This window comes from Taeniopygia guttata, chromosome 30 (genome assembly GCF_048771995.1).
Source record: "Taeniopygia guttata chromosome 30, bTaeGut7.mat, whole genome shotgun sequence".
NCBI lineage: Eukaryota > Metazoa > Chordata > Aves > Passeriformes > Estrildidae > Taeniopygia > Taeniopygia guttata.
Window position 1 is genome coordinate 6,734,379 of NC_133055.1, and position 24,084 is coordinate 6,758,462.

At 53.0% G+C, this 24,084-nt stretch overlaps 1 pseudogene; it reads right to left on the reverse strand.

Moving 5' to 3' along the window:
* LOC140680996 (uncharacterized) overlaps window positions 1-24,084 on the reverse strand; it is a 608,239-nt pseudogene that overhangs the window by 547,327 nt on the left and 36,828 nt on the right.

Consider the following 24,084-nt stretch of genomic DNA (forward strand, 5'->3'; position numbering starts at 1 on the left):
TCAGTGGGGCTCATTAATGCTTCAAGGTACTTCAGTTCTTTTATGGTACTTGGTGTTTCTTTTTTGATACAGACTCTGTGTGAGGTTTGTGCAATCATGGCCCCAATTATCTGCTTTAATGAGTCCCTTGAGAGATTTGTAGTGACACTCAGTGGGGCTCATTAATACTTTGAGATACTCAACTCAAAGTAGGGTACTTTGGATTTTGCTTTCCACACTGAGAGTTTTTTGTGCCATTTTGAGTCTCTGAGAGGTTTTTGTGCCATCCTGGTCTCCAGTTCTCTCCTCCAAGGAATCAATGAGGAGCCTCTGTTGGGAATGGACTTCAGTGGATCCCATTAATTCTTTGAGACACTTGGGGTTTTTCCTCTGTCTCTGACTCCTGGAAAGTTTTGTGCCATCTCCTCTCAGGCCCCGAGGTTCCAGGGCTCAGTTCCAAATGCACCACGGGGCTCATTAGGATCAAGCAAGTCCTGACAAACCATGGCTCTGCCTTGATTTCCATCTTGTCTGGGGCAGTTCTTCAGGAAGTTCTGTAGTAATTTTGGTTCATCATTTTGTGATTTCTCGGCCAATGCATCAATTAGCGTGGTGGGTTCGGTGTTGGCTAATTACCAGGGCACTCACTAGAATATACTTACTCATTTCCTGCTGTGAGATAGGATTAGGAGAAAGGCAAAGTGGGATCAAAACTGTAAAAGGGTGTAGAGGAAAGTTTATTAACAGTAGCTAAAAGAAAGAGTAATAAGAATCAGAGCAAAACATTGAGACCACTTCCTCTCTCCTTATAACCTGACAATATAAAGAGACAAAACCTAAATTTTTCTGTCAGTTTTCCACCTCTAGAATAGTCATTGTTCAGTTCACTTAGGGAGAGAAGTTCCTCTTGTTAATGTTATGGAGACTTCTCCACAAGACAACAGTTATCTCATGGCTTTTCATTCCACGTATAACAGCTGCCTGGAAAAATTTGCAATCGTGAAGTTCCTCTGAAATAGATTTTTGCAGTTCACTTAAGTTAGCAAAATGAATTAAGCATTTATATTTTAGCTTTTACAGTTATGTGTTGAATTTCAACCTTTTACTTAAGAAACCTCTTCCATAGTACAAAGGGCATAAGAAAATGCAAATTTCTGAAGCTTATTACACAAAGAACAATGCCTAAGGATGCAAAGAATCCAGATAAAGAAGCTTCCCTGTCTCCAGGCCTATCAAGACTGACAGATGTACACAGATAAGCACCGAAGGACTGAAAGCTCATGTGCAGAGAGGCAGAGTTCAAAAGTTCAATCATGAAGAAGACCACGATCTTCAGCCTCAAGAGACCACCTGAGGCCCCCGCAGGATCACCATGGCAAACCACCCATGCCCAGAAGGGCCTAGACCTATTTAGCATGAGAGGCGAGGACAGGCGGGGCCAGGGGTTGAATATGCATGGGAAGGTTGTGTAATTATTGCATATGGAACACCTTTGTGAAGAAAAGTGTGGGTCAGAGTAAGGATCGGGGCACAAGTTTTTGGAGAGCTATCTCACTTGTGCTGGGCACTGGCAATACAAACCCACTACCCCAAGTTGCGGAGTCTATTTATTTATTCCACATATCACTTCAAAAGTATAGAATTGTGACGTTCAAAGGTAGAAATAGAAACTGCCGAAAGCTTGCATAAAAATGGAAAATAGAAACTACTGGGAAAAGCTTATGACTATGAATGAATCTGATCAATAAATACCAGCAAGCCCAACAATCGGTGTGCAGTTGGAGGGGAAAACCCCCACCACTGTGCCCAATGCTGTCTTTGCTCATACATTACAATAATAATTACTAAATAATAATAACTAATTGAATTAATGCTTGATATATTGGCTGAGTCAAACTTCCCATTTCTAACAGAAATTATTAGGAAAAAGTGACCCTTCTTCCAGACAAAGTCCACCAAGTCATTCCCTGCATTTCTCCTTTTCAGATTCTTTCAGCCATCCACTGAGGGGTCCAGCTTGTTCTGCTGCTTTCCATGAACTGATTGAACTCTTGATTTATATCATTGCATGAGATGTGGAAGCTTCTGAACTGAACACAGAAACAAACTGCCTTTGTCAGCCCATGTTCATGTTCTACCTCACTTTCAAGATGTCCATGGGGATGTTGGAATATCACACAGTTCTCCATTTCTGGCGGCAGGCTCTGGAGATTCTTTCTCTGCATTCAGTCAGGCTTGCATTCCCTGACAATTCCTGGCAGCCTGTCATGATTTCTTAGGGTAGAACAAGAACAATGAAAACCTCACAAATGGCAAAACTGCTCAGCCCACAAGGAAAAGAAAGAACAAGTTGTAAAGTTCTTCAAATATTTTTCCTGCTGTGCTGCAAGAGTTGAGCTGCACACACGGTGTGGAGCCAAGAGAAGCTGGTGGCACATCTTGTGGCAGAAGCTGCTCAAAGCTTCCTTGTTCTCCAGCAAAGGTTCTTGGAAAGAGCAAACAGGACTGTGGAGAAGATTCTGGGAAAACTGAAACAGCTTTTAAGAAATGAAATGAAAATGGAACAAAACAATCTAAGATGTTTTTCTGTTTCCTTTTATGCTCCCCTTTTCCATCTTGCACTACTTCCCCATCCCATTAATCCAAATGGATCTCACTTCTAAGATCCATGACTTGGCTAGTTTTAGACACTCTAAAATACCATGAGCTACACACGGTTTGCCTTACCCTGTGATTTTTTTTTTTTTTTTTTTTTTTTTTGAAATCAGTGCTTGAGACTAAGTGCAGTGCTTGGGTCAGGTACAAATTCAGCATTCAGGGAATGTGCTCCGATAGTGTTTGACCCTCAGTAGGGACAATGTACAGCAGCGCCCGAGGGGATTCCTGTGTCCCTGTGCAGGAGTCCAGACTCTGGGTCTGGGCTGAACAGGGCAAAGTTCCCGTGTTTGGACAGGCACAGGGGCTGCCCCGGGGAGCACTGGGCTGGGCGCGGGGGCGAGCGGGCAGCGGACACACGGACACGGGGACACAGGGACACGGGGACACACGGACACGGGGACACACGGACACGGGGACACGGACACGGGGACACACAGACACGGGGACACACAGACACGGGGACACACGGACACGGGGACACACGGACACGGGGACACACGGACACGGGGACACGGACACGGGGACACACAGACACGGGGACACACAGACACGGGGACACACGGACACGGGACACACGGACACGGGGACATGGACACGGGGACACGGACATGGAGCTTCAGCTGCAGCAGCAGCAGCGGCAGAGAAAGCAGCAAAGCAGCGAAAGCAGCGAAAGCAGCGAATTTCCCTCTCCCTCTCCCACTGTCCTGGACCCTCTCCCGCTCTCCCTTTCCCGCTGTCCCCTCCTCTCCTGCTCTCCCTCTCCCCCTGCCCGGCCGGGCCATGCCCCTGGCCCGCCCCCGGCCCCGGGCGGGGCTGCCCTGTCCCCGCCCCGCCCGTCCCGCCGCGGTCTTGCCTCCACCGGGCTCTGGCCGTGCTGGCGGTGCCGCTGCCGGGCGGGCATCAGTGCCCGGGGCTGGGGCGGCATCGCCGCCCTTTGGCTCCGCCTGGCCCGAGCCCGGCCCCGGCCCCGCCGTGGGCTCCGGTCCCGGCCCCGGCCCCGGCTCCTCCCGGGCCCCGCGGAGGACACAGCGGCGCGGCCGCTGCCGCCTCCGCTGCGGCTGCCCCGGCCCGAGCTCCGCCGCTCGGCAGCGCGGCCGCCGGCCCCGAGCCGCCGCTGTCCCGGGGCCGGGAGAGAACGCCTGGGGATGGCCGGCCCGGGGCGCTCGGGGGGCGCTCGGGGCTCCTGTCCGAGGAGGAGGCGCGGGGGCTGCTCCGCAGGTGCTGGAGGCCGTGTGGCGCTGCACCAGCTGCGGAGTCCTGCACAGGGACATCAAACCAGGGAACATCCTGCTCGACCTGGCCTCCGGTCAGCTGAAACTGATCGGCTTTGGCTGTGGCGCCTTCCTCCAAGACACAGCCTACACCCAGTTTGCAGGTGAGCCCTGCCAGGGGATGCTCCTGGGCATCTCATGGCCCAGCCGAGGTGCAGCACCGGGGCTTCCCCTATTGCAGCCGGGATGGGATTAATGCTGGAGCCAGGTTGATTTGGGTGGGGTGTGAGGGGGTCCAGCTCCCAGCCCTGCTGACAGCCTTCAGCACCCACTGTGCCCTGGGCTGGGGCTGGAGCTGGGGCAGCCAGCCCGACAAAAACCCCCATGGGGGTAGCAGAGAGGGGGGTCTGGCCCCGTGCCCCAGACAGTTTGGTGTGCAGGTGAGGAAGGGCTTGGACTGCTCTGCTCCCCTTGTTTGCCTTGGCTTATTAACATTTATGGAGCCATGCTGGCAGGGAGGAGAGGGGGTTTTCTCCACCACTGGGTGAGTTTTTCTTTTGTGTGTCATGGTTGTGCCTTCCCAGGCTTTCTGCTGCCCTCTTCCAGCACCAGTGGCTTCTGTTCCAGCCCCAAGTCTGTACACAAGTCCCAGGTGCTGGCAAGAGGGCAGTGGTCACCCCATGTGCCACTGGGGCAGCCCCTGCATGCCCAGGGGTGCTGGGGCCAGGCTCTGGGAGCAGCAGCAGCATCCCCCTGATGAACCCCATCTGTATTCCATAGGAACACGGTCATAAAGCCCCTGGAATGGACCCACTTGGGCTGGTACTATGGCAAGCCAGCTACCATCTGGTCCCTGGGCATCCTGCTGCACCAGATGGTCTGTGGGGAGCTCCATTTCAGGAGGGGCCAGAACATCAGCTGGGACCATCAGCTCTCACTGCCACAGCGGCTCTCTCAAGGTGGATCCTCATCTCTGGCCACGGGGGAATACCAGTGCTGGGAGAAGCAGCAGCAGCTCGTGAGCATCCCACTCTGGCAGCTGCTGAGGAGGCGGCACATGTCCTGCTCTCCTGCTCTCCTCCAAAACAGGGAACTGATGGAAATTTTAGGCCCAGCTCTGAGCACATCCAGCATGGCCTGGGCTCGGGAATAGCGGGGCAAAGCCAACAGGAGCCTTCTCCAACTGACCGGTGGTTTCTGGTTTCTCTGCCCAGAGTGCCAAGATCTGATCAGGCGGTGTTTATCTGCGGCTTTCGGGGGTCACTTGCGGCTTTCCCCCGTCCCTCCCCGGCCCCCCGGGACCCCTCTGGCTGGCTGTCCCCTCAGGGGACCGGGGTTTGCCGCGGTCCCGCTGCACTGGGCTCACCAGGCAGCGGCTGGGTTTGCACGGTCCGAGCGGCGGTGCGCCTCGGTTGCCGCAAGGAGTCGAGATAAAGAGACAAAGAGAGGTCAGTTGTATGCAGTCCAGAAAGATTGTATTGCCTGAACAGTTGCAGGGACAAAAGACCCTGGGCTACTGCCCAGATACAGTTTTATACAGCAAAATTAAGAGATAAGGTCTAAACAATAAAGACAGTGTCCAGCATGGGCTCATCAGAATCACCCCATGGGTCAGGTCCAATGGGAACTGCTCAGGGGTGGGGAGAAGGGGGTTTACAGAAAGGTGCTGAAGCGAAGCTTTCCCGAAACAATGGGGCATACATAAATGTATCTTTCCCTCATACCTAAATGTATCTTTTCCTCAGCTTCCAACTCCCCAAGGCCTTTCTAAATCCCTTCCTCCACGATACCACGCTAGCGTGATAGCAACATCTCCCTCTTTTTTACTTAATAAGATGAACGGTGCCTTGGGAGAAGGTAAAACTGCGGCTTTTAAACTGCGGTGTCCTTTTGCTTGTCGTCTTCCCACCAATCGCTCTCCGTGACGGCAGCAGCGATGAGAACAGGTGCGGAAGCCTTAGGCTTCGAGGTGATGACCTTGGAGATTATTCGCTTAAGAATCCCAAATGCTAACAAAACTAAAAACAGTGCAATTAGAAAGTAAAAGATGTCTTTTAAAAGAGACACTGCCCACCCCGAAAGGTCCCAGTCTTTGAACAGATCTTTAAACCAATCCTCATTTTCTTGCTTCACACTCCCAATGAGGCTTCTCATTTCCTGAATGGACGAGTGGGCACTCTGGCCTTTAGATGACAGATAAAAACAACACAACCCATCAAACTCTTTACATCCATGACCATGTGCCAACAGCAGGAAATCAATAGCTGCCCGATTTTGGAGGGTAGCCTTTCTGGTTATTTCCTCGTCTTCTAGGAGGTTACTCAGGGCTGTTGATGTTAAATTTGCCTGCTTCGTCACCCAGCATTCCAGATTGCCTAATTCACTCAATGCTTTTGCTGCCGCAACCCATGGTAAAAACACAGAGACGGCAACTCTTTTGGATTTTGCCCAATGGTAAATTTCTGCATCACAATGTTCATCAAATTGACTTGCACTTCGCTTAGTAATTTTTGTCTCACCTTTTGCTCGCCCGATTGGAATTTGGGTCATGTTGGGGGAAGCAAGGGTCAGATGCCCAAAAGTGCATGGACCTCCAATAAGACGAGAGGGGATTCCAGGGTATGCTCTGTCCCCACAGATAAGAAACACTCCTTTGTCCAGCTTGCGGGGACGGAAATCAGTGGTGGATGCAGATTTCAGCTTATAGACAGCTGTGCACCATTGACCCGCCCTGAATTCTACTTTGTACTGTTTGACTTGCTCATATAATTTTACTTCTTTGGTTGGGGAAAAATCAAATTGAATGCAATATTCAGCTTTTGCAGAGCCCAGGAGTTCTAATTCCTGGGGCTCTCCCTCAGCAGAGGGCAAGTCTAGGATCCACTTTTGCCACAAAATGAGGGGGTTTTGCACTGGTATTTTCCCTACTCCAGGTATTTTATTTTCGTTCACCTGCTTTTGCAAGCGGACCAGACCGATTGGAAACTCATCCCCCTTACTTGGAACCCCTACTAAACATGTGGACATTGGATTTTCTGCTGAGGCAGTAGACAAACACATGTGATCTTGTTTCAAGGCTTGGGCGAGTGTGACCCACACATTTTTCTTGGGCTGTGGAACAATCCACGCGTCCACCGTGCACGGGTAGATGGCCATTGTCTGGAACCAAACGATGAGCAGGAATGTGGAAATTGACATTCTGCTAGTCTGAAAGAAAGATAAAATCATATAACAAGGTAAACTAACTCTGAAAAAGGTACAATTTGCTCTGCCAGTATAAAGGAAAAAGATTCCCCCTGCTCCCACTTTCCCCCCTTGTTGAGGAGGAGGCCCTGCAGACCCCGGAGTTCTCGGGGTTGCTGCTGCTGAAGCAACCACCCTTTCCCGCGGACTTATCACTGAGTCTTCTGTCATTAGTGTAGCTTTTCTTGTGCACTCCTCAATGAGCTGATCGAGTGTGGGTGGAGGCGATGCTGGAAGGGCTAGGATGACTCGCTGACAGGCTTCATTTGCATTTGTGGTGGCAATTTCGAGTGTGAGCTGATCTTGGAGCTCTGGATTCTGCACCCTTTTTTCGACTGAAGCTCTCACTCGATCCACAAAATCCATGAACGGCTCTGCAACAGACTGCTTCAAATCGATATAAGAAATGACAGGTTCTTTAGAAGGCATGTTAAAAAATGCACGCTCTGCCGCATCCCTGGACAGGTCTAACACTGGTCTGGGAATGCCTGCTGCTTGCTTCTCAGCTTGGCTCCAATCACCCTCACCCACTAGATGTTCTAAGGTGATTTCCTCATCCTCTATATCTGTGGAATGGGTTGGACTCTGCAAAATCTCTGGAAGGAGGTCTCCTGCAAGCCTTTTCCAAGTTCTTTCCCACAATCTAAATTCAGATTGAGGGAGCAAACAGCTGAAAAGACGTTTCAAATCAGCAGGGACAAAAGTTTTGGAACTCAGAGTAGCTTTTAAAATGCTCTTAAAAAATTCACTCCTTTCTCCAAATTCACGTTTTGTTTTGCAGAGTTCCCTGATACTGTCGTATGAAAGGGGTTCCCATCTGGGGTTTTGTCCTCTCGCATTATAAACAACTGGGGCCATGAACGGAGGATCGGTGCCTGTGACCGGTTTCTGTTTCCTGGAGCCGACAGCCCCGGAGCTGTCAGTTCCGGCTCTGCCGTTGCCGAGGGAAGCAGGAGCGAGAGGGGGGGCGGCTTGTGTGGGAGTGGCCGCAGCTGGCAGGGCCGTGTGGAGCAGGGCAGGGGCAGGGGCAGGGGGTGGTGACGGAGCTGCGAGGGGAGGAGCTGAGGGCTGGACCGTGGGCTGAATCGCCGCAAGGGAGGAGGGATTGGGATTGGGGATGGGCAAAGGGAGGGACACGAGGGCTGGGGCTGTGTTCTGGGCTGGCACGGGGAGCAAGGAATTCTGGGAAGGAGAAGGGAATGTCCCGATGCCGCCTCCATCTTGTGTTGGCTGCACGAGGCGAGTGGGGGGTGCAAAGCAAGGATTTTGAGCTGCGGGAGCGGAATCAGGAGATGGAGAAGGGTCAGGAACTGAATCTACATCTGCGCGGTTAGTTTTTTCTAAGCCGGGGACGCGGGGGGTTACAGGGGACGCGATGTGACCCTTTTCTCTTCCCCGGATGTCCCGAGTGTCTGCACTCTCTTTCACAAAGTCATAAACGAACAAAAAGATTCTCATAAAACCTTCTTTCACTGAGGGATCTCCTGCCTTTGTCCTTTCACTCAACACTGCACCCACACGCTTCCAAAACTGTCTTTCTTTGACTTCTTGCTCTGTTACCTCCGAAAAACTTACTGATACCCATTTAACAAACTCTTTCACCAGACTCTCAGGAAGTTTTGCACCTGCTCTCTGCAGGGGTTCTTGAACTTGTTTATAAATCTCTTTCTGCTGTGTAGTCAGCGTAACACCCATCGCTGGCTGCACAGCAAAGTCTCACCCAGCTGCTACAGCAAAAACCCCAAAGTTCTAAAGACCCGGCGGAGCTCCCGACACGCCTGCGCGCTGGCGTGTCCCCCCTTGGGCACACGGGAGCCTGACTCCAGTCTCCTGGCTGGACCCTCCCCGCCAGAACCGAGACTTACCAACCGCCGTTCTTCAGAAAACACACTGCAGCAACGGTTCCCGACTCCGCAAACAGTCTTCCGGGTGTTTGGAAGGTCCCGTTCGCATCCACGGGCACAGCGCCGGACAGAAATCGGTGCCTGTCCCCGCGGCGGCAGTCCTGCCGGGCTTGTGTGGAAGGGCGAGTGCCCACACCACCAGCGCGGTCCGAGAGCTTCTCCCCGCGGAGCTGACAGCCTGCGTGGCGGTTTTTTCGCACCGCTCACCGCTCTGTCGCTCGCGGCGACACCGATCGCAGTGTCTGGAAAAGCTCCCAACCGGTGCACTGCCCGCGGCGGCCGTGGCGTGTTCGCTCAAACCGGTGCAATGCCCCACATTGGGCGCCACTTGCGGCTTCCGGGGGTCACTTGCGGCTTTCCCCCGTCCCTCCCCGGCCCCCCGGGACCCCTCTGGCTAGCTGTCCCCTCAGGGGACCGGGGTTTGCCGCGGTCCCGCTGCACTGGGCTTACCAGACAGCGGCTGGGTTAGCACGGTTCGAGCGGCTGTGCGCCTCGGTCGCCGCAAGGAGTCGAGATAAAGAGACAAAGAGAGGTCAGTTGTATGCAGTCCAGAAAGATTGTATTGCCTGAACAGTTGCAGGGACAAAAGACCCTGGGCTACTGCCCAGATACAGTTTTATACAGCAAAATTAAGAGATAAGGTCTAAACAATAAAGACAGTGTCCAGCATGGGCTCATCAGAATCACCCCAGGGGTCAGGTCCAATGGGAACTGCTCAGGGGTGGGGAGAAGGGGGTTTACAGAAAGGTGCTGAAGCGAAGCTTTCCCGAAACAATGGGGCATACATAAATGTATCTTTCCCTCATACCTAAATGTATCTTTTCCTCAGCTTCCAACTCCCCAAGGCCTTTCTAAATCCCTTCCTCCACGATACCACGCTAGCGTGATAGCAACATTTATCCATGCTGCACTTGGACAGGCCCTCCTTAGAAGAGCTGTTCTGTGATCCCTGGATGCAGGATATTCATCTGCCCTAGAAGAAGGGAGAGAGCCACACGCACACATGGATGCAGGGCCCTGGTAAGTTCCAGCTCCACACATGCCTTGGCAATGAGAAGCAAAGGAACCCACACATTTGGTCCTGCCTGTGTCACTGCCCAGGGGTCATCAGATGGGAACACGCAGCCCTTGTGCTGCAGCTGAGCTGCTCTGCCCAGCACTGGTGGTCACCATCTGAGCTGGTTTTGCTTGTCCTAGCTCCTGACAGCTGGGGCCCTGGGCAGAGCCCTGACAGCCTGGGCTCACCCCAGGGAAGGAGAAGGAGCCCCTGGAGAAGCTGCACCAGGTGGGGCTGCTGCTGCTGGGGACAGCGAGAACGACATCAAGGATGAGAACCTCTTGCTCCACCTGGTCTCTGGCAGGCTGAAGATGATGGACTTTGATTCTGGCACCTTCTCCAAAGCCAGGCTCCACTGGGAATTTGCAGATGGGTCCACACACAGGGGATGCTCCCAGATTTGGGCATTGCACAGCCTGGCCGGGAACCAAAGGTTCCCCCTTTGCTGGGCGGATGCAGCTGATCCTTCAGTCGGCTGCCAGGCTGCTTTTGGCAGGGCTGGGGGCAAGGGCTGGGGTGGGTACAAAATGGGAGTGGGCTCCTGGCCCTGCCAACAGCCCCCAGCACCCACCGTGCCCCGGGTGGGGCTGGGCTGGGGCAGCCAGCCCGACACAAACAAACCCCCATGGTGGGAGCAGAGGTGGGACTGCAGAGCCTGTGCAGGGGCTGCTTTGCTTTGCAGGCAGGGAAGGGCTTGGGCTGCTCCACTGCCCTTGTTTGCTTTGGGATCACCATGGGGGCAGTGCAGGGGAAGGGAGAAAGCCTGGGATTCCCTCACCCATGGTGGGTTTTTCCCTGGCATGCAGGGGTTGGGCCTTCCTTAAGCCCCTGACAGAGATCAGAGTTTAAAAATTTTTTCGTATTTCCCCTTTTTGTCTGTAATCTATTTTCAATAATTTGATGTTTGTTTTTCTAGAGGAAAACCTGTTCCAGGTGGGGTCCAGTCTGGATCAGGAAGTGTTTGGGAGCAGCTGCAGCGTGGATGGGCCGTGCCCTTGGAGAAGGCTGAGGGCATTGTTTGGGACCAGCTTTTCTTCCAGCAGTGGATGGTGTGAGGTGAGTCCTGTCTGCTGGGGATGGTGGGATCAGAGCTTTGGGGAGATGGCAGCGAGCACAGGAGCGTCCTGCTCTGGGCAGCTGCTGAGGGCTGGAGGTGCCGTGGCTGGCTGCAGGCTGGGCACATGTCCTGCCCTCCTGCTCTGCTCCCAAAGGCAGCAGTGATGGGCAGCTCTGGGCACAGCTCTGGGCACCGCCAGCATGGCCTGGGCACCGCAGGCGGCTGGGACAAGGGGACAGGAGCCTTCAGCTGACGGGGCTTTCTGGTTTCTCTCCTTGCAGCCGGACTCTGCAGGTGCTGAGGCTGCTCTGGGCTCTGCCAGGGCTCTGCTGGCCTCTGCCCTGGGCACAGCTGGGCTGGCTCTGCCCTCACATTGCTCTGACAGCTTTGCATCAGACAAGCCTATTCCGAGCACAGTGCCTGAGCTTTCTGCTTTGGCAGGTGAGTGAGGCTCTCCTGCAGGCCAGGAGATTGCAGCTGGGAACACACATCCAATTGGCAAGGACCAAAACTCTCCACAGCCCCAGCTGAAAGCCTGGATCTCCCCAAGATGTTTTGTCTTTTCCACTCTTCATTCCTTTTTGGCTGGAATTGTGCAATTGCACTTTCTTCCTTCCCTAGAAGTGCCACAAATAGACTGAACCTGGCAAGTGGGCCGTGTTCCCGAGGCAGTGCAGTCTGGAACTGATGGATGGAGAAGTGCCCTTCTGCACTTCCAAACCAGGCCAAAAAGCTGTAAGAGGGATTTTCTGTCTTTAAGAAACCCTTGACAATTTCAACTGGAATGTGCAGCTCATTCACAGGTTGAGAAGGAAGGGTATCTTCTGAAGGGTTTGGGATTTAGCAGAGTTTAGATTCCCAGTCCTGCTTGGAGCTGGAAGGGCACAAAGCAATTTCCTCCTGCTTCAACCACAATTTAAAATAACAATGTTGGAAACAAACCAAAAAATTGATTTAAAAAGGCTGCTGAGGTCAGCAAGATGGATCCATGCCATTAGCACATTCACAAGTAAATAACTGAGTTCTCTTTTTCAAAAGACCAGTTACCTCTAAATCCAAAGCTAGAGAAGTTTTTCACTACACACTTGGGTTTTGTATTTATCTTTCACATTTTATATAGTTTTTTATTACTTTTTATTTTTCCTTTAAATAGAAACATGCTCTACAAAAGGAGTGTCCTTTGCTCCTGGTTCCTGTGGGGAGCAGCTCCCTTCCTGCTGGCTGAGCTGCTCAGGCAGAGCCCGGCAGCTCCTGGCCCTGCAGGGCTGAGGCTTTTCCCCGTTGCTGGGCACAGACTGATGGAGCAGCACGGCTGAACACGGGGCACACAGAGGGACCAGCAGCAGCTGCCTTTGGCCACCTGAGGCTCCAAGGCCCAAACTCTGAGCAGGCAGGACTGGAAGAGACTCGCAGGCTCCCCACTTGTGCCCACCTGGGAGCCCCCAGTGCCAGCAGGGACTTGAGATGGCAGCCCTGGGCTCCTGGAGGTTGTGCAAGGAACGGAGCTGGGGACTCCCTGTCCATGGGGAGCTTCCAGATGGAAACGGCTGCTGTGCCCAGGCAGATCCAAGGGCAGAGAAAGGAGGGTCTGGACCACGGGATCTGTGCCAGTCCCACAGTCCTGGGCAGCAGCCACCGAGCCCTGGGGGAGCAGAGGACACAGCAAGAGGGACAAAACCAGGCAAGGTCAGAGATTGGAGAGAGCCAGACCCGGGAGCAGGAGCAGCTGCTCCATTGCACCCTTGGAGAAAGCTCTTGGCTGGTTCAAAGGGCTGAAAGGCATCAAGGGCAGAGAGGAGGCCACACCAAGCAATGCTCCTGTTTTCACGGCCTCCCCTCTCCATGTCCCAGAAGGAATTGGATGAATTGTGTTCTTCCCTCTGAGTCCTCTCGTTCAGCACGAGCAGCTGAGCACCAGGAGCTGAAGGAGCTGAAGCCTCAGGCCTCAAGAGCTGAGCAAGAGGAGACTTTCTGAGCAAATGAATGCTGCTAACATGGACCTGGCTGAATGCAGCAGATGGAACCATGGAATCACAGAATCCTTTCTGTGGGGAAAGACCTCTGAGCTCATCCAGTCCAGCCGTTCAGTGTCGAGCCCAGCACTAAGCCACATCCCTGAAGTGCCAAGGCCTGGACAACAGCCCTGAGTGAGGCCTGAAGAGCAGGCCCTGAGCCAAAGGTGGCCTCGGGATGAACCTTCCAACCAAAGGTTATCTTTGTATCTGCTCATTAATGAAATATGCATGGTCATTAGCACTGTGGTCGATGTATCCACTCATTAGTGAAACATGTTGTCCCAGATTGAAAGGCAAGATGTATTCCATTTGCCATCTCTATGGCAGTTGTGCAGAGGGCAGATTTCCTTTTCTCTTTCACAAGCTATTCTCCTTCTGGGGAGACATCTGCTAATAATGAGCTATTGAATGTCACTGCACGACTGATAAGAACTATAACATCCCGCTGGGAGATGCTCCGCCCAGAGGGAGGAGCCAAGCATTTCTACCTGGATATAATCTTGAGTTTCTGGAACACCAGCATGGCTTTTTCTGCACTGGATTTCCCAGAGGAACAGCTGCCTCTTCCACTGCCTCTTCAGAGGAAGACTACACCATTTTCTACAGGATCACTGCTCCAACAGAACCACACCTGCCACTCCAGGGGGACTGCAACCACCATTCCAATTAGACTGCTACCAACACCCTGACCAAAAGGGTGAAAGGTTGTATTCTGACTCTGTCAGTGTTGTTTTGCATTACTGCATTGTTTATTATATCTTTTTCTTTTCTTCCCTAATAAAGAGCTGTAATTCCTGCTCCGGTATCTTTGCCGAAAAAGCCCCCATAAATTCAAATTTATAACAATTTGGAGTTTCCATTTCAGGGGAGGCTCCTGCCTTCCTTAGCAGACACCTGTCTTCCCAAACCAAGACAATTGCCATGGCAACCTCTGGCATCCCATTCCCAGGGTCATGGGATCCCAGAACCACAGAAGTGGCTGAGCTGGGAGGGACCCATCAGGATCCTCGAGTCCAACTGCTGGCCCTGCACAGGACACCCCAACACTGCCAGCCTGGGCCTGGCTGCGCTGTCCAAACGCTGCTGGAGCTCAGAGAGCCCTGGAGCTGTGACCCTTCCCTGGGGAGCCTGGGCAGTGCCCCAGCAGCCTCTGGGCAAAAACCTTTCCCTGAGATCCAACCTAAGCCTGCCCTGACTCAGCTGCAGCCGCTCCCTCCACTCCTGTCCCTGGGCACCAGAGTGAAGAGGTTCCCTCAGCCCCAGCAAGGGACCCGCTCCCAAGGCTGCTGCCATGGCCACCAGGGCTGGCACCAGCTGGGATGCTCGGTTTCCACAGGCCGGGATTCAGGAATGGGATTTCCCAATTTCCTGCTCCTGCTAAAACCCCGCTGGTGCTCGTTGCCCTCCCACCTTCCACTGAAGGAAAAAAGGGAAAGATCCCAGGCTGGGATAAGAACAATTTACTGGGAACAGCAACGAGATAAGGAACAAACTGGAACAGAAAAAATATTGACAACAGAAGGGATAAGAAAAACTATTTACAGGGGAAATTACATCACCATCAATTGTATCTTCCTGGCCACGTGTTTCCTTCTGCCTGGAAAGGACACCCTTCTCAGAGAGAGAGAGAGAGAGAGAGAGAGAGAGAGAGAGAGACAGAGACAGAGACAGAGAGACAGAGAGAGAGAGAGAGAGTCCCTTTCCTGCCCCTGGCAATGACCTGAGGTGGGAGTGAATGTAGTGACAGGGCCATGGCCACACCCTCATGTTCTTCAATCCCACATCAGGTCATTGGCAGGGGCAGAAGAAGGTACAGGTGTCTTCCCAGCATGGATCACAGGTAACAGGGATCACCAGGGCTCTTCCCAATGTGGGTTCTTCAATGGAGGATGAAGCTGGAGCAGTACACGAAGCTCCTCCTGCAGTTGGGGCACTCACAGGGCTTCCCTCACCGGTGGCTCTGTTGGTGTCTGGTCAAGTGAGAGCTCTGGGTGAAGCTCTTCCCACACTGGGGACACTCATAGGGCCTCTCCCCAGTGTGGATGCGCCGGTGCCTGATGAGGTGGGAGTTTTGCTTGAAGCCCTTCCCACAGTCAGAGCATAGGAAGAGCCTCTCCTCGGTGTGGACCCGCTCATGCAGGAGGAGACTATAGCTGGTGTGAAACCTCTTCCCACATGTGGGGCACATGTAGGGCCTCTCCCCAGTGTGGATGCGCCGGTGGGTGACAAGGGTGGAGTTGTGCTTGAAGCCCTTCCCGCAGTCAGGGCAGCGGAAGGGCCTCTCCCCAGTGTGGATGCGCTGATGTTCAAGGAGATGGGAGCTGGTGTGAAACCTCTTCTGACACTCAGGACACTCGTAGGGCCTCTCCCCAGTGTGGAACCTCTGGTGGATGATGAGGTCGAAGCTGCAGCTGAAGCCCTTCCCACACTCCCCACACTCGTAGGGCCATTCCCCAGTGTGGATCATCTGATGTCGTTTCAGACTGTTGCTCTGCCTGAAGCTCTTCCCACACTCCAAGCACTTGTGGGGCTTCTCCCCATCGTGAAGCTTCTCAGGGACCACCAGCTCCGAGCTCTGGCTGAAGCTCTGCCCACCTTCCTGACCCAGAGTGGGCCTTTCCTCCCCAGAGCACCCTGGGCTGGGTTTGCAGCCCCTCCTCCTGTGGGATCTCCGGGGGTTTTCCTCCCTGTTGGATTCTTGCGCTGTGGAGTTGCTCAAATCGGCCTCTTCCATGTGGTTGTGCTGCAGAGATTTGTCCTTCCTGGTCTCCATCCTCAGCTCCTGCTCTGGGGTAGGAAGGACAAGGAGAGGATGGGATTTGCCTCCGTGCCACAAGGAAGGGTAAGGAGATCCCCCCAGTGCATCCCTGTCAGCAGAGCGTCGGCAGCGGGGCTGTCCTGCAGCCAGGGGCTGTGCTGGGCCGGGAGATGGAGCAGGAGAGAGGGGGAAAGGGGCACTGACTTCGTCCTCACCTGCCTGGATGTCCCAGGGCGCCTTCCTCTTCCTCACAGCCTCCTCCTCCATTTCGTGAAGATTTGGGTATGGGAAATTCTGTTTTGGGAGGAAAACAAGGGATGAGCACAGTGAGTTTTGTACTGGTTGGAAGGCAAACCAGGGGGAGAGTCTAAGCCAGAATGACAATTGAGTAAGAAAATTAAGATCAAGGCAATGATACAGAAACACTGGCTTAATCGGACAGAGTCAGGATATAACCTGACACCCCGATGGTCAGGGTGGTGGTAGCAGTCTGATGAAATGGTGGCTGCAGCCCTGTTGGAGTGATGAACGTGATTCTGTCAAAGCGGTGATCCTGTAGAAGGGTCTGGTCTTCCTCTGAAGGTCCAGTGGTGGTTATGGAGCTCTTGTCCTCTGGGAATGCAGTAGGCAAGGTGGTCGTGGTGTTGCAAGGGTGAGATTATATCCAGGCAGGAATGCTTGGTTCCTCCTCCTGGGCGGAGCATCCCACAATGGGATGATGTAATTTTATCAGCCCTGCAGTGACACTCAATGGCCCATTAACAGAAGATGGCCCCTGGAGGGCGTTATCAGGGCTGAGCCATGGAAGAGATAAAGAACACTGCCCCACCTGTTGATAACAGTTTATGGAGATGGTGACTGAAAACACTTCTGGTTACATCTGACACTGTAACCTGAAACAGTGAGGCCATCCCTGCTCGAGGTGGGGGGTGAACACCACCTCCCTTACCCAAACTGGCTCAGGTGTAAAACCCCCACCCTGGGAAGGACACGCACACAGGGGACAATGTCACACTTGCCCCACCCCAGGGGAGATCTCTGTCCTGTCAATCCCTTGCTCTCCCCCCTTTTCTCTTTCTTTCCAGCTCTCTCTCTACCTCACATTTACTGTTCAGGAAAATCCACTTTGGATTTGGTCTCCTTAGCACCTTCATTGAGGCAGAGGCATCTCTCTAAAATTTTTATTAACCAGATTGCGACATTATTTTGGCACAGTGAGTTCAGGGCACTGCTGTCTGACCCCAAGTGCCTTTGACAACAGCATGGTTCCCTCCTCTGAGGAGGTTCCTCCTCTTCCTGGAGGAACTCTTGGAAACTTGGATGCAGCTTCCTCTGAGTGACTTTTGGAACAACTTATGAGGAAAATGGCTGTTGTGGGTAGCCAGTGTAAAGAAAATATTTTATTTTCCTTCCCTGAAAAGTTTGTTAAAATCACTGAAGGAAGCAAATGATACCAGCGAGACTGACAAGTATCATTCACCCCAAGGTGAGGAACACAAGGCTGCTAAAAGTCCTACAAGAAGCCAAGCTCAAGTAGCTAAATCGCTGAATACCTCCAGAATTCACATCTTTTGAGGGCCTTGCCAAATGTGAGAATAATTTTATCTTGTTACCTGTTACCTTTGTGACAGCTCCACAGAGCTTTGCCTTCCTTTTAATAATCTCTATTGGGCTAAATGTCCACTTTTCTTTTATTGGAACCTTCAAGCAGCTGAGCTGGAGTTGTGCTGGAACTGGGGAAATTTGAAATTGCCACAGAATTACTTCTATTGTCAGTTTATTAATGTTTGGTATTTGTGTTTTCGTCACAAGTGGCTTGTGGGAAGAGCAAATATTCCTCAAGGCATTTTCTGTAGGGTTAAGTTTGATTTCTGGCAAGTTTGTTTCATCTGGTCCCCAGGAGATGCTTGAGGTGTCTCTGTGCCTCTCACCCTGGGGGATGCTTGAGAGGGGCTTGGATGGTTTGTCCCTTTCCCGGTCACCCCAGGCCATTCCTGAGGAGGTGTCTCTCTCCCAGTCACCCCAAGCCATTCCCCAGGGGGTCTCCGTCGTTCTCACCCCTGTGCCAGGGGAGTGCTCCAGGGAGTCTCTCTCCTTCTCAGCCCAGGGGGTGCTCAGGGGTTCAAACAGGGTATTTTATAGTGTAAATTTAACAGGGTAGAAATCCATTTGGATTTAGGTGAAATGTGCTGATTTGAAGAGATAGTAGCTTGCTAACATAGGCAAAATATGCTGTTTAGTCTGCTCGCTCTGCTGCAGAAACGCGGATGGAACATTGATCCCCACAAATCCTGTAAGGAGTTGTAGAGGCGGTGTGTTTATTGCAGTACTGGACGCATGTGGGGATCGTTCCCCTTCAAAGGACATCCACACCCCTGTGTAAGAGACGGTCCCAAGTTCCCCTCATTCTTGCCTCACGTTTGCCGCAATGGCAGAGACTGAGATCCTGGAGACTCTGATTGGAGTTCCAGCTTGGAGAGGTGGATGATTATTTTTGCAGGTGTATTTGCTGTACCACCACAGACCACTGCTTCGAGCAGGGCCTGGCAAGGACCTGGCAAGGAGTGGCTTGTTCTACGTGTTTACACCTGCTTCATGATACCTGCTCAACCCAGGGATTTTCCCACCTGATGAACTTTGGGGTAACTCTGGTGATCTCCCACGGAAAACCCCTCATCTGCCTCATGACCACTGTGACGGACGGAGATTGAAGCCCCTCCCAAGGACTGAGACTGAGACCCCCACCACAGGGAGGAGGGCTGGCCTGATCAATGCCAGATGTTTCCCAGGTGTGGTCGATGGACCATGAAAACAATGGCTCTTGCTCACAGCTGATAACATGACCTGTTCCTCCTTGGTGGCTTCAATGGACTTACTCTTCATTCTACCTGTTCCCCCTCAATGATTTCAATTAGCTTTCATTGTCTTTTGCCTGTTCCCCCCATTCGACAGTGGACTATAAAAGACCCCTGAGATAACCAAGATTTTGAGATTCTCTCCAATGCAACAAGATGGATCTGCATTGTTTGGACCAGTGAGGATTTCATCTACATTGGTAGCTATAAGCCCCTTTCCCTTCCTTTTCTATCCTTTATTTCCTTTCTGTCCCCTCTATTGCATTTGCTGTTGGCACTCTATAATAAAGGTGCATTTCTTGTGATTAAACTGATGGTCCCCTGCTGTTTTCCTTTTTGCACTTTTGGAATCAGTAAACAAGCAATCATGACATCCCGCTCCTCCAAGAGGATCATGACACTCCCTCAGAGGATTGGGATCTGCGGGCAGGGTCCCTTCCTACACCAACAGTTCCCAGATTCAGTCAGGACTTGCTTCCCTTTCCTTCTTCCCTCTGCTTCCAGCTGGGAATGTGCTGGGAAATGTCCAGCAAAGCCACCTTTGCTGCGTGCTGCAGGAGCCCACGGAGCTGCTGCACCTTGTCCCCTGCCCTGCACAGCTCCTTGGGAGGCACGGCAGGAGCAGCACCCCGGGAGCCTCGGGAATGCCCCTCTGGGATCCACGGCACACATTCTCAGGGGCTGGAATTCCAGTTCCCAGCCAGGAAAAGATGTCCCTGCCCTTGATGGAAAAGCTCTTAACAAGCAGCCAGAAGCCAAATGGAGAAAGATCTTACAGTGACATTTCACTGCCAGCCTTCATAACTTCACCTGTGGTTGTTTTAGCTCACGGATTGGGAATTAAATCAGGGCAGGGCCTTTGGTGGGAGCTGCCCTGGGTCAAGGGAGACACTGAGAGAGAAACAGAGCATGTAAAGAGAGGTCTGAGAGAAAGGAGGACAAACCACAATCACCTGAGACGGTGGCACTCTGAAAAGAGAACTGCAAATGACTGAAAAGGAATGGGATGGAAAGAAATAATTTTGTAACTTGTATTTCCCATCAAAACACAATTGCCTCCCTTTCTCACCAACCTCCTCCTGGTGTCATTCAGCCGGGATGTCAGAACGTTCTTCATTCTGAGTGGATGTTCCAGGCTGCAGCCACAAGGAAACAGGGAATGGGGATTTTCCTGCTCCTGGGGAGTTTGACATCCTCAGCTGAGGAGAGTAGAAGGCAACAGAAGGAAAGGACAGCTGGCTTCACCCTTCCTCAGGAATGAGGGGGTGGGGGGAAATCTCTCATCATGTCTGCAGCTGCTCCCACAGGGATGTGAGGGCTGATCCCAGAGCCCCAGGGGTCACATTCAGGGCAGCCCTCAGGGTATTCAGGGGCAGCGTGGGACCACCTGGATCTTGGAGCACCGAGCTGCCCCTGTGTTTGGAGGTGCCTGAGGAGGGCTGGGACAATGCCAGGGACATCCTGCAGTGACATCCCCCCTGTCCCGCCCTGTGTGTGCTCAGTCCCAAACCTGGCCCTGATCCTGGTCTCATTCTCACTCCACGTTTAGACACACTCACAGTTCTGTATCTAATCTCAGCCCAGTGCCAGATTCGTCTAGCCCCAGACCCAATCCCAGCCTCAGCCCTAAAGCCAATCCCACGTTTTGCCTCAACCCCAATCCCAGCTCTAATCCAAATCTCAGCCCCAAATCCAACCCCAGCCCCAATTCCAGCCAGTTCCTAAATCCTCAGCCCCAAACCAAATCCCAGGTTCAGCCCTTCTGGGGGTTTGGGGGTGTCTCTGCCCCTCTGACCCCGATGATGTTTGGGTGGGTCACACCAGGGCTGAGAGGGACAGAGACCCCCCCGGCCTCCCCAGGGATGAGAAGGTCAGAGAGCCCCCCCAGCCCCGAGCACCCTCAGCGGTGAGAGGGACACAGAGCCCCTGGTCCCCAGCCCTGCACAAGCATTCCCTGAGGCCAGAGGGATGGAGACCCCCCGAGCATCCCCCAGGGTGAGGGGACAGAGACCCCCAAGCATCCCCTGGGCTGAGAGGGACCGAGATCCCCTTGAGCACCTCCTGGCACAGGGGTAAGAGGGAGGGAGACCCCCCAGACATTCCCTGGGGTGAGAACGATGGAGACTCCCTGGGGAATGGTCTGGGGTGACAGGGACAGGGACAACCCCCCAGGGTCCTCCCAAGCATCCCCCAGAGTGAGAGGCACAGAGACGCCTCAAGCATCCCCTGAGCACTGGACAAAACAAACTTGCCAAAAGCAATCCTTGGATATACAGAATTTGGGAGGCCAAATTCTAATTTTGGCCATGGTCCCTGGACATGAAGGCCGGTTCTTTTCCAGAGGAATCAAGGAACAGTGTGCCAGTGTTTCCTGGGAGGATAAGAGGTGACCACCAGAGGCCAACCAGAGCTGCCAGATTTTGTTCTGAGAGATACCCTTGCATATAGGAATTTTTTAGGGAGAATATCAGTTTTGGCAATGAGCATCTGAAAAGAGGAAAAGTTCTTTTCCATAGGAAGGAAAACACGCGGCCCCAGTGCTCCAGGAGCTGATGAGAGGCAGCCCTTGGCATCCCAAGATCAGCCAGATCTGTCAAGTGGCCCCTGGGAGGCCAAGCCAGCCAGACCTATTCCATGTTCCCTCGGTTCCATGGGGTCCCACAGTGTCCCAATGGTCCCTTGCTTCCAGGAGGCCCTGAGGTGTCACAATGCCCCCTTGGTGACACCAGGCCTGAAGGGTCGGAATGGTCTCCGTGGTTCCATCAGGCCCCACAGAGTCATAATGGTCTCTGGGTCCATGAAGCCCCGCGGTGTCACCATGGCCCCTTGGTTCCATGAGGTTTCCCAGTGTCACCGTGGTCACTGTCAGAGGCTGGATGAGATCGATGTCCCAAGACACCTTGGGATGTTTGGAATGCCCGTGTGGGGCCAGGGCTGGGTCAGGCCTTGGTTTGTGGTGGGACAGAGCCTCGCCCCCGGCCCTGGCCTGGCAGAGCTGTCAATCACACAGCAGGCGTGGTGCTGATTGGCCCAGCTGTCAATCAATCACAGAGCAGCTGGTTCCTACCCCGACTCTGATTGGGCAATCACCTGGCAGTCCCACCCAGGGGAGGGCCCATGGAGGCCCAGGGGGTTAAAAGCCGGAGCACGAGGCCAGCCCATGGTCTGGATCCTGCCTTCTCCTGGGGTTCCTCTGTTAGTGACACTGGGACCTGAGCAGTTTGTGCTTCTCTGCGTCTTTCTATAGATCTTCTGTCTTTCTGATATTCTCTATTTCTCCTCTTTCTAATCCTACTTACCTGGAACTATTTTGGGTAACTTAGCATCTTAAGGGTTAAAGGTTTTTAGGTTAAATGGGCTAAGTTAATGAAGTTAATGCTATGATAAGAGTTTTATGTTGAAGTGGATGTTGTATTAAACGCTTTGCCAAAGTTCCTTGATTGTCTATATTTTGCCAGTTACGTTTTGTGTCATTTTTAATTTTTAGCTCTGTTTTTTGAGCATGGTGCTGGTATCACCGAGGCTGTGGGTTCAGTCCCTGTGTGGACCATTCACTAAAGAACTGGACTTAATGATCCTTGTGGGTCCCTTCCTACCAAGAACATTCTCTGCATCTGGCCATGCTGAGAATATCTGGCTGGTGTTGCTCCTGGTGTGTCACCTTGGGTGACCCCCGGCATTTCAGTGCTCTGGGGTGTTACAGCCCTGCAGGCTCACAATGGCCTCTTGTTTCCATGAGGCCCCACAGTGTCACACTGGCCCCTTGGTTCCATGGGCCCAACAGTGCCACAATGATCCCCTTGGTCCCACAACTTCCCACAGTGTCACACCGGCCCCTTGGTTCCATGAGGATCTGGAGTGTCACACAGGTTTATGACATTTGTCCTTGCTGCCCCTCACATCCCCCTGCCCCACAAACAGCCCCGAGCCACCCGTGAGGGACAGGCCCTGCTGTGCCAGGCTGGGCTCAGGGCTTGGCCTTTCTGCTTCCCCCAGCCAGCCCAGGCCTTGCTCAGCATTGCAGTTCCCTGCTCTGAGCCTTGGGCTCCCTGCAATCCTGGCCTCAAGGATCTGCTCTCACCAGTCCCTGGGGAGCCTTTGGCAGTCCCTGCCCTCAGTGGGGCCCAAGGGACTTGGAGTTTTGCTCCTGACTCCTTGAGCAGCTTCTTCACCCTTGTCTCAGTGCCTGAGGGTTCTGGACTTCACCCCAAATCCTCCATGGGGATCATTAAAGAAAAGGAAGCCCTTAGGGGCGCTTTGTCTTCATTCAATCGTCTCAAGTCTCCAGGGCCTGAGCAGCTGATTGGAGTCAGTTTGGAGTTCTTGTAAGGAGGAAGATTTCCAAGTGCACCTCATGACATTTTTTCTTTAATCAAGTGAGTATTCTCTTATTTTCCAGTTCAGAGAAGAGCTGATAGAAGCATTCCCCAGGTGATCTTGACACTGAAGTTCTCCTTAGGAGGTCTGGGCATGTACAAGAATGAGTCCCCTGAGGGCTGACCCTGTTCGGACAAGCTGCTCCTCACCCCCAGCCTCACCATGCCTGACATCACCCACCTGGCACTGACATCCCTGTGCCCTGCAGCAGAACCTTGTCCCTGAGCTCTGCAGCTCCATGTCCCAGCCCATTGCACCATGTCCCACCTGCTCTCCTCAGGGCTCTGCCTGCACACAGGCCCAGGAGAAGTTTTCCTCTTGGGAAAGAAAGAATGGAAAAGCCTGAGCAGGTTTCCTAAACAACAAACCCCACTCAGGAGCCACCTGCTCAGTACAGGCTGCCTGGAATGGTGTCACCTTTCTACAAGGAACAGTGTGACCAGAAATGATGTCTGGAAGCAGAATTCTCTGAGTCTCCCAGTTGAATTCTCTGTCCCACTCCTTTCCCTGGATCTCTGTTTCAGATGGAAGCTGCTGGTGCCATCCTCACCTTTAACCTCCCTCTGGAATGCAAACAGGTGTTCCCAGGTGTGTTAAGCAGGATTTGCTCAATGTTTCCATAAATCTTTTGTGTCCCCCATGGAAGGAAGGGGCCATTTTGGCACTGAGGGGGTGACGTGGAAGCAAGGAGACAATTGTGACCCTGGGGTCCCATGGAACCAGGGGGCCATGGTAACACAGCAGGGCCACGTGGATCCAGTGGTCCATTGTGACACTGTGGATCCAAGGAGACCATGGAGACACCCCCAGAACCTCATGGAACCAAGGAGTCCACGGTGACCCAGCGGGGCTGCATGGAGCCAATGGTCCATGGTGACACTGCCCATCCAAGGAGGCCATTTGGACACTGCGGAAGCTCATGGAGCGAGGTGGCCATTGTGACACTGAAGAACTTCATGACACCAAATAT